A 9,325-nucleotide genomic window follows, 5' to 3' on the forward strand; every position below is an offset into this window, starting at 1 on the left:
GGCAGGGCCGAGCTAGGAAGTGCTTCTGCAGATTCTGCCACCGGTTAAAGCAGTCATTCCACACGTATTTATTGCATCCGTCAGGCCTGCACGGCTCCTTCGTCAAGTGCGCTCCTCACTATGCGTGTGGCACAGGTGGTAGTCGGGGTGGAGATTACCGGCAGAGTTCTTCCCTGCTGGTATGGCCCGAATCAGTCATTTGGATCCAGGTGGGTCTGGGCCCTCTTCCAATCAGCAGAGCCTGTGAAACCCAGCGGGTGTAGACAGGGCGGCGACCAGGTGCAGCAGTGTTTTGTGCCCATCGAGAGCCTGCGGGAGCCGGTAAACAGAGGAGACGCTTCAGGAAATCGCTGAGTGGGTCGAGCGCTTTCTGTTCTACTTCCTGGCTGGGTCACTTGGGGACCCCGCCGGGGAGTCCTGGTGCCAGGTTTGGTGAGTTACTTTTGCCAGTTCACCTCCTTGGATTTTTTATTTATTTTTCATTGACACATACTATTTGTGCCTCCTTATGGGTACGTGACTCTAACTGGAGTCCACGTGTAGTGATGAAATCAAGATAATTAGCATTTTTATCTCAAACATGAGTTCTCTGTGTTGGGAAACTGCAAACTCGTCTGTGGTTACTTAGAACTGTAATTAATTGCTGTAGACTGTAATTACCCTACTGTGCCTCAGAAAGGTTTCGGGAAATGCAGCTAAAGGATGCTTTGGGTGCAGACCGTTTGGAAACGTAGGCATCGATGTTCGTAACACTGACGTCCATGAACTCTAGACTCCTCACATAGCAGTACAATGACTTCCCTCCCTCCGACTGCCGGGTTACCCGGTTTCCACCTCCTCACTCCCCCTCGTCTCCTCCTCCTCCGTGTGACTTTTGCTGCCACAACCCGGGAGAACACGCTGCGCCTACTTCGCTGTGTCTGGCTTCGGTATCTTCACGTCCTGCAGTTCCTTCGTCTTGCCGCAAGCGACAGGATTTCGCCATTGTCACAGCTGCGTAGTACTCCATCGTGTGTGTGTATCGCTTGGCGGACGCTTGGGTGGCTTCCGTATTCTGACCATTGCAATCCATGTACTTCTGTGGATTTCCAATGTCCCTGAGTCCGGTCATCACTCCCATTCTCTGCTGTTCTTCATTTAGGCTGTTTCTCTTAACCAGAGACCGATCCCCCGTCTAGTTGGCACGTGGAAGGTTGGAGCCAGAAGGGGTGTTTGAAAGTCACAGCTTTGCTGCTGGTGGAAAGGCCCAGATGAGCCTTTGTGCCTTTTTGCTCCACTTTGGCTGCCCGAGGAAGTGATGGCTGGGGACTGGCAGCCATTCCCCGATTCCTGGGTCCTGATTCATAGCCGGATTGGGGTGTGTATTTCTGGGCTCTGGGGTGTTTCAGAGCGCCCCCAGCAGCGTGGGTGTGTAGCAATCAATCCTTCAGAAGGTCTGGTTTGTGGCGCTTGGAGCTTCCAGCATTGGTTATCCCGACGCGGTGCTCATTCAGTCCGTGAGCCTCGGCTTCCACCTATAACACCGGGGTCGGAGCTCCTATCCCGAGTCGCAGGGATGGAGCTGGAATGAAATGGGTGCTGGCAAGAGGATGACGGGGGCGCTGGAGGCCTCGTGAGGCCTCGTTCACCGCCATGCACCTGAGGAACACATTTCTCTGCAGCGGCAGAGGTGCCAGCCAGGCTGCAGGCGGCTCCCAGCCTCCATTCCCTCCACACTATGGGCTGAGCACTTCTTGGGTTCCTTTGTGACTTTTTAAGTGGATTAAAAACACATGCTGCTGAGATACCAGGGGTATTCAACCGTGCCCTTGTCAGTCTTCATCTGTTTCTGATTTCTACATTTATGGGATAATTTAAAGAATGTAGTACAGAGGCCGGTGCTGTGGTGTAGCAGGTAAAGCCACCGCCTGCATTGCCGGCATCCCATATGGGCGCCAGTTCGAGTCCCGGCTGCTCCACTTCCCATCCAGCTCTCTGCTATGGCCCGGGGAAGCAGTAGGAGATGGCCCAAGTGCTTGGGCCCCTGCACCCATGTGGGAGACCTGGGAGAAGCTCCTGGCTCCGGATTGGTGCAGCTCCAGCCATGCAGCCAACTGGAGAGTGAACCAGCAAATGGAAGACCCCACCTCACCCCACCTCTGCCTCTCTGTAATTCTTTCATATAAATAAAATAAATTTTTTAAAAAAGAATGTAGTCCAAAGAGGAGGACACGTTACGGAAGCGCAGTGCCTAGCGATTCTGCTTCATGGGCACTACAGCATGAAGCGTGAGCCCAGAGTGTCTAAGCTCACAAAGGCCGTGCTTAGCTTTGCCAAGTGCGATGCTGCCTCACACCAGCATTCACTTTTTAAACTGATTTCTTTAACTGACCTGTCTCTGAGTTGTGTATAAGATGACTGTTCTGGGGCCGGCGCCATGGCTCACTAGGCTAATCCTCCACCTGTGATGCCGGTACCCCAGGTTCTAGTCCCAGTTGGGGAGCCGGATTCTGTCCCGGTTGCTCCTCTTCCAGTCCAGCTCTCTGCTGTGGCCCGGGAGTGCAGTGGAGGATGGCCCAAGTCCTTGGGCCCTACACCCACATGGGAGACCAGGAGGGGGCACTTGGTTCCTGGCTTCGGATCGGCGCAGCACACCGGCCATAGCAGACACTTGGGGGGTGAACCAATGGAAAAAGGAAGACCTTTCTCTCTGTCTCTCTCTCTCTCTCTCACTCTCTTTCTCTCTCTGTCTAACTCTGCCTGTCAAAAAAAAAATGTTCTGTGTTGCTGTGGATTCAGAAAGGGGCATAGGAGGGGGTTCTGTGCTCACCCTCACAGAACCGGACAGCACACGAAACACGGAGGGGCCTACTTGCCGAAATCCAGGGGGCCTTGCTGAGTCTGACACACTGTCTTTCTCTCAGTCACATTGGCGTGCCAGATGTTGCTGTGGATTCGTTTCTGAGAGGAGGAGCATGGTGGGGGCAAGACGCGCGGAGTCACCACACAGACCCCGGGAGTCGGGTGAAAGCAGGCCTGAGACGAGCAGCCCACAGACTCATTTATTTCATTTGGTATAACAGCTTATATAGCCAAGACCAGCCAATCCGGTCAAGGGGCAGTCTATGCCCCAACCAATCACAGCCTGTTGTCAGGCTCTGTTGTCATGTGGTTTCCGAAGCCATCCAGTCACGGCCTGTTGCCAGGCAGTTTCTGTTGTCATGTGGTTTCCGAAGCCATCCAATCACGGCCTGTTGTCAGTCAGGCTCTGTTGTCATGTGGTTTCTGAAGCCATCCAATCATGGCCTGTTGCCAGGCAGTTTCTGTTGTCATGTGGTTTCCGAAGCCATCCAATCACGGCCTGTTGTCAGTCAGGCTCTGTTGTCATGTGGTTTCCGAAGCCATCCAATCACGGCCTGTTGCCAGGCAGTTTCTGTTGTCATGTGGTTTCTGAAGCCATCCAATCACAGCCTGTTGTCAGTCAGGCTCTGTTGTCACGTGGTTTCCGAAGCCATCCAATCACGGCCTGTTGTCAGTCAGGCTCTGTTGTCACGTGGTTTCCGAAGCCATCCAATCACGGCCTGTTGTCAGTCAGGCTCTGTTGTCACGTGGTTTCCGAAGCCATCCAATCACGGCCTGTTGTCAGTCAGGCTCTGTTGTCACGTGGTTTCCGAAGCCATCCAATCACGGCCTGTTGTCAGTCAGGCTCTGTTGTCATGTGGTTTCTGAAGCCATCCAATCATGGCCTGTTGCCAGGAAGTTTCTGTTGTCAGCGGCCATCTTGGCATGACCTTCTCACTTTCTCATTCCACCACAGTTCTGAGCGTGGATGTCTTAGCCACCCACAACTTCCTGTCTGATTGTAAATTCTGTATCTAATGGGTTGTTGGCATTTCTTCAATGATTATAAACAGAACTCTCAAGAGTTCTTGTCTTGTAGATTTTATTTAAGAGAAGAGTTACAGACAAGGAGGCAGAGAGACAGAGAGCAAGGTCTTCTACCCACTGGTTCACTCCCCAAGTGGCAGCAACGGCCAGAGCTGTGCTGATCCGAAGCCAGGAGCTTCTTCCAGGTCTCCCACACACATTCTGGGGCCAAAGGGCTTGGGCCATCTTCTACTGCTTTGCCAGGCCATATAAGAGAGCTGGATTGGAAGTGGAGCAGCCAAGATGTGCATCAGTGCCCACAAGGATGCCAGCACCACAGCCGGAAGCTTAGCTTACCATGCCAGAGCTCGAGCCCTGGGTAAGACAGATTTTTAAAAACCTGCTTCTTGGCCGGTGCCATGGCTCAATAGGCTAATCCTCCGCCTGTGGTGCCAGCACCCCGGGTTCTAGTCCCAGTCTGGGTGCTGGATTCTGTCCCGGTTGCCCCTCTTCCAGGCCAGCTCTCTGTGTGGCCCAGGAGTGCAGTGGAGGATGGCCCAAGTGCTTGGGCCCTGCACTCGCATGGGAGACCAGGAGAAGCACCTGGCTCCTGGCTTTGGATCAGTATGGTGCACCGACCACAGTGGCCATTGAGGGGTGAACCAACAGAAAAAGGAAGACCTTTCTCTCTGTCTCTCTCTCTCTCATTGTCTAACTCTGCCTATAAAAAAACAAACAAACAAACAAACCTGCTTCTCACTCCATTTTCTTCATCTGTGGTTTCTTTCTTTTTTTAAAAAAAGTTTTATTTATTTGAAAGGTAGAGTTACATAGAGGCAGAGAGATAGAGAGGTCTTCCATCCGCTCGTTCATTCCTCAAATGGCCACAGTGGCTGAAGCTGTGTCAATCTGAAGCCAGGAGCTTCAGGTCTCCCACACAGGTGCAGAGGCCCAAGCACTTGGACCATCTTCCATTGCTTTCCCAGGCCATAGCAGAGAGCTGGATCAGAATTGGAGCAGCCAGGACTAGAACAAACACACATATGGGATGCTGGCACTGCAGGTGGCAGCTTTACCCACTACACCACAACCCCGGCCCCAAAAATTATCTTTTTTTTAAAAGATTTATTTATTTATTTATTTGAAAGAGCCACACAGAGAGAGGAGGGGCAGAGAAAGAGAGAGATCTTCCATCCAATAGTTCATTCCCCAATTGGCCACAACGGCTGGAGCTGTGCTGATCTGAAGCCAGGAGCTTCTTCAGGGTCTCCCACGTGGGTGCAGGGTCCCAAGGACTTGGGCTGTCTTCTACTGCTTTCCCAGGCCATAGCAGAGAGCTGGATGGAAGTGGGGCAGCCGGGTCTCGAACTGGCACCCATATAGGACCCGGGCACCTCAGGCCAGGGTGTTAACCCACTGCGCCATAGCAATAGCCCCTAAAATTATCTTAATTCCATTTCTCATGTAATTTTTGAATTCCCTTCATCTGTGGGAAACGTAATTCAGGTCACGAGATACTTCATGGTCACCTGCCTCTCAGGGGTCACAAAGCACCTTCTGGTCTGGTGATTGCTGGGAGGATGCACGGGACGCACTCGTGGCTTCTGCTCGTCTTGAGCATTTGATTTTGGTGTCTTCATTTTTTAATAAATTTATTTATTTGAAAGAGTTACGGAGATAGAGATCTTCCGTCTACTAGTTTGTTCCCCAGATGGCTGCAATGGTCAGGGATGAACCAAATTGAAACCAGGAGCTGCATCTAGGTCTCCCACATGGGTGCCAGGGGCCCACGTATGTGGGCTGTCCTCCGCTGCTTTCCCAGGCCCATTAGCAAGGAGCTGGATCAGAAGTGGAGCCGCTGGGACATGAACCGGTGCCCATATTGGATTTCAGTGTCACAGGTGGCACCGTTACCTGCCATGCCACAGTGCCAGCCCCAGTTTTCATTATTTTTGAGTTTTAAATTAATGCATGATGCTCGTGCATTGTAAAAGGACACAAAGCAGCCGGCGCTGTGGCTCACTAGGCTAATCCTCTGCCTGCAGCGCCGGCACCCCGGGTTCTAGTCCCGGTCGGGGCGCTGGATTCTGTCCCGCATGCTCCTCTTCCAGTCCAGCTCTCTGCTGTGGCCCATGAAGGCAGTGGAGGATGGCCCAAGTGCTTGGGCCCTGCACCCGCATGGGAGACCAGGAAGAAGCACCTGGCTGCTGGCTTCGGATCAGCGCAGCGCGCCAGCTGTGGCAGCCATTTGTGGGGTGAACCAATGGATGGAAGACCTTTCTCTCTCTCTCTGTCTCTGTCTAACTCTGCCTGTCAAAAAAAAAAAAAAAAAAAGACACAAAGCAACATTGCCCAAAGGGAAGAAACAAAGGTCAAAGGGATCAGGCTCCCAAGAGCCCTCTCCCTGTGTGGTCACACAGGGCACACCTGAACCACAGCGTGGAAACGTGCAATACTACCCGTGCAGAAGCCCGTAACACGCTCGTGTGCTCACCTTAGGGAGCGCTGTCCCATCTGTCCTGGGCGGGGGAGGAGCGTCCAGCCCATGGGCCACGCAAAGCCTGTGAAATCATTTGGTCTGGCCCTGCCCAGGCAACCTCAGGCAGGACTCGAAATTCCATGAACCCACAGCAGAGAAGGAGAGACAGAGTGAGATATCTTCCCTCTGCTGGTTCGTTCCTCACATGGCCACAGCAGCCTGGGATGGGCCAGGTCGAAGCCAGGAGCCTCTGCCAGGTCTCTCACGTGGGCGCAGGGGCCCAGCACTTGGGTCATCTTCTGTTGCTTTCCCAGGTGCATTAGCCGGCAGCTGGATCAGAGGTGGAGCAGCCAGGGCTGGAACTGGCGCCCGTACGGGATGTGGGTATCACAGCTGGAGGCTTGACCTGCTGCACCACAGTGGCAGCCCCCAGACTAAGTCTGAAGTTGATAATTTTGTGTAGCCCACAAGTGATGGTGTAAATATTTAAATGTCCCTTGGTAGAGAAAAGGTTCCCTAGCCCTGACGGCCTGTGTCAGACTCCAGACTCCTGGAGGGTAAGCAGGAGTCGGCAGGACACAACCTGTCCGGGCCCCGTGAGCCGCCCTTCCCAGCCCTGGGCGAGGTAGGACCCTGCCACACCCGAGTTCCCAGATGCCCTCCAGGGGCCAGGCTCACGTGCACGCTTCTTCAGGGTGGCACCTGCCAGTTCCCTGTGTTCACCCTCTTGTGTACCCCTGACAGCGCTGACCTGAGCTGAGATGACGCCTGTGTGGATCTGTGAAGATGCTGCTTCCGCTCATTGCTCTTTACCTAATAGTGTGTCATAAATATCTTTCTGGGACACCAATTACACATCCACCACCAGTGTTTTGTGGCTTGGTGGTCTAGTTTATTCATGTAAAAATTAATTTTTTAGCTGATACTGGGAAGAAAGATGATGAAGATAGGCTGTTTTTTCACACATGTGTGTGCATTTGGGTCCAGGATACAAGTACATGCACATGATAAATGTGGCTCAAGTTCACAAACTCCAAACCGATACCACTTTTTTTTTTCTTCTCAGACCCAAAACTGAGCCAGTAAGAATTTCACTTTTTAAATCTATAGTTAAAAGGGCTTAATTGATACACAGTAACTGTATTACAAGGGCACTTCATGGAACAGGGAGTTTAAGAATAAGTTTAGGGTTGGCGTTGTGGCATAGTGGGTGAAGCCGCTGCTTGCGTGCTAACATCCCATATGGGCACCAGTTTGAGTCCTGGCTGCTCCACTTCTGATCCAGCTCCCTGCTAATGTACCTGGGAAAGCAGAGGATGGCTCCAGTACTTGGGCCCTGCTACCCACATGGGAGACCCAGAAGGAGCTCTTGGCTTCAGACTGACCCAACTCCAGCATTACCCAAACTCCAGCTGTTTGGGGAGTGAACCTGTGGATGTAAGACCTCCCTCTCTCTCTCTCTTTAACTCTGCCTTCAAAATAAGTTAACAAATAAATCTTATATAAGTTCAGATGCAAAAACTCTTAACATTCATGCATAGTTTCCTCACTACAAGCCTTGTTCTACAAGGCTTTGTATTTACGGGGTTCGCTGTGGCATTCGACACGTGTACTATGTGCCATGAGCACAGCAGGCTAATCAGCATATTCCCCCCTCAAACGTTTATCATTTCTTTGAGTTGGAAGCAGATTCCTCTCCACAGCTGTTTGCACACACACAGTTCACCGTTGTCAATCGTAGTTGTCCTGCCGGGCTCTAGAACCCTGGAAGCTGTGCCTTCTACCCAACCGTGCTGAGTGTGGAACACAGAAGCCACGCTCGTCAGCCATCCCGTTCCGGTCCTACCGCACGTAGCCATGAAGGGAGCGTGCCGCACCACGGCACATGGCCACAAACGGAGCACGCCACGGCACGTGGCCACAAAGGGAGTGCGCCACCCCACGGCACGTGGCCACAAACGGAGCACGCCACGCCACGGCACATGGCCACAAAGAGAGCGCGCCACCCCACGGCACGTGGCCACAGAGGGAGCACGCCACCCCACGGCACATGGCCACAAAGAGAGCGCGCCACCCCACGGCACATGGCCACAAAGGCTACTTAGGCTCAGGGATGAGAGGGCGTGGGCCTTGGAGCCCACCTACCCTGACTGTAGGACGTGGGCACCATGGAGACGGGGCCGTGTGCCTGTGTTTTGCCCCTTGTTGGGTACTCGTGAGCCCTGTGCCATCTGGATCACACATACGGTAGTTCTTTTTTCTAAATTTTATTTGAAAGTCAGAGTTATACACAGAAGGAGAAGCCAGGGTGGGGGGTCTTCCGTCTGCTGGTTCACTCCCCAGATGGCTCCAATGGCCACCGTTGTGCCCATCCAAAGCCAGTTCTTCTAGGTGCAGGGGCCCAAGGACTGGGGCCATCTTCTACTGCTTTCCCAGGCCACAACAGAGAGTTGGATGGGAAGTGGAGCAGCCGGGACTTGAACTGGCACCCATATGGGATGCCGGTACTTCAGGCGGCATCTTTACCTACTACACCACAGTTCTGGCCCCCTGGCAAGAGTCCTTGTTTAGGCATCTTTCTGTGATGCCTGTCCTCACCATGACAACATGAAACAGTAACAGTCAGATGGGCATGGAAACGCACAGGTGCCGGGGGCCCAAGCCGTGTGGGTGCCTCTTAAGGAATAAGGGGACCACACCTGAGCTGTCGGGTGTCGTTTTGACAGGCGTGCACGTGGGGGCCATCGCTCAGAGCAGGAGGCTGGCTGGAGGCTCCAAGCAGGACTCCCTGCTGAGAGGCGGAGGAAGGCGGGGGAGCTTGGCAGGACACAACGAGGAGGCACAGCCGTGTCTGGAGGCTTCGATGGCCTGGGTTGTATCTGTTGCTGGCAGATGTTGAACAAAGTTCAGTATGAAACCCAGACAGGACCTAAAGGACCAAAGCAGTCTGTTTATCTGGGCTTTATGTAAAGCGATTGCACGTACAGAAGCAAGCGTGGG

The sequence above is a fragment of the Lepus europaeus genome, chromosome 19, assembly GCF_033115175.1.
Source record: "Lepus europaeus isolate LE1 chromosome 19, mLepTim1.pri, whole genome shotgun sequence".
Lineage (NCBI taxonomy): Eukaryota > Metazoa > Chordata > Mammalia > Lagomorpha > Leporidae > Lepus > Lepus europaeus.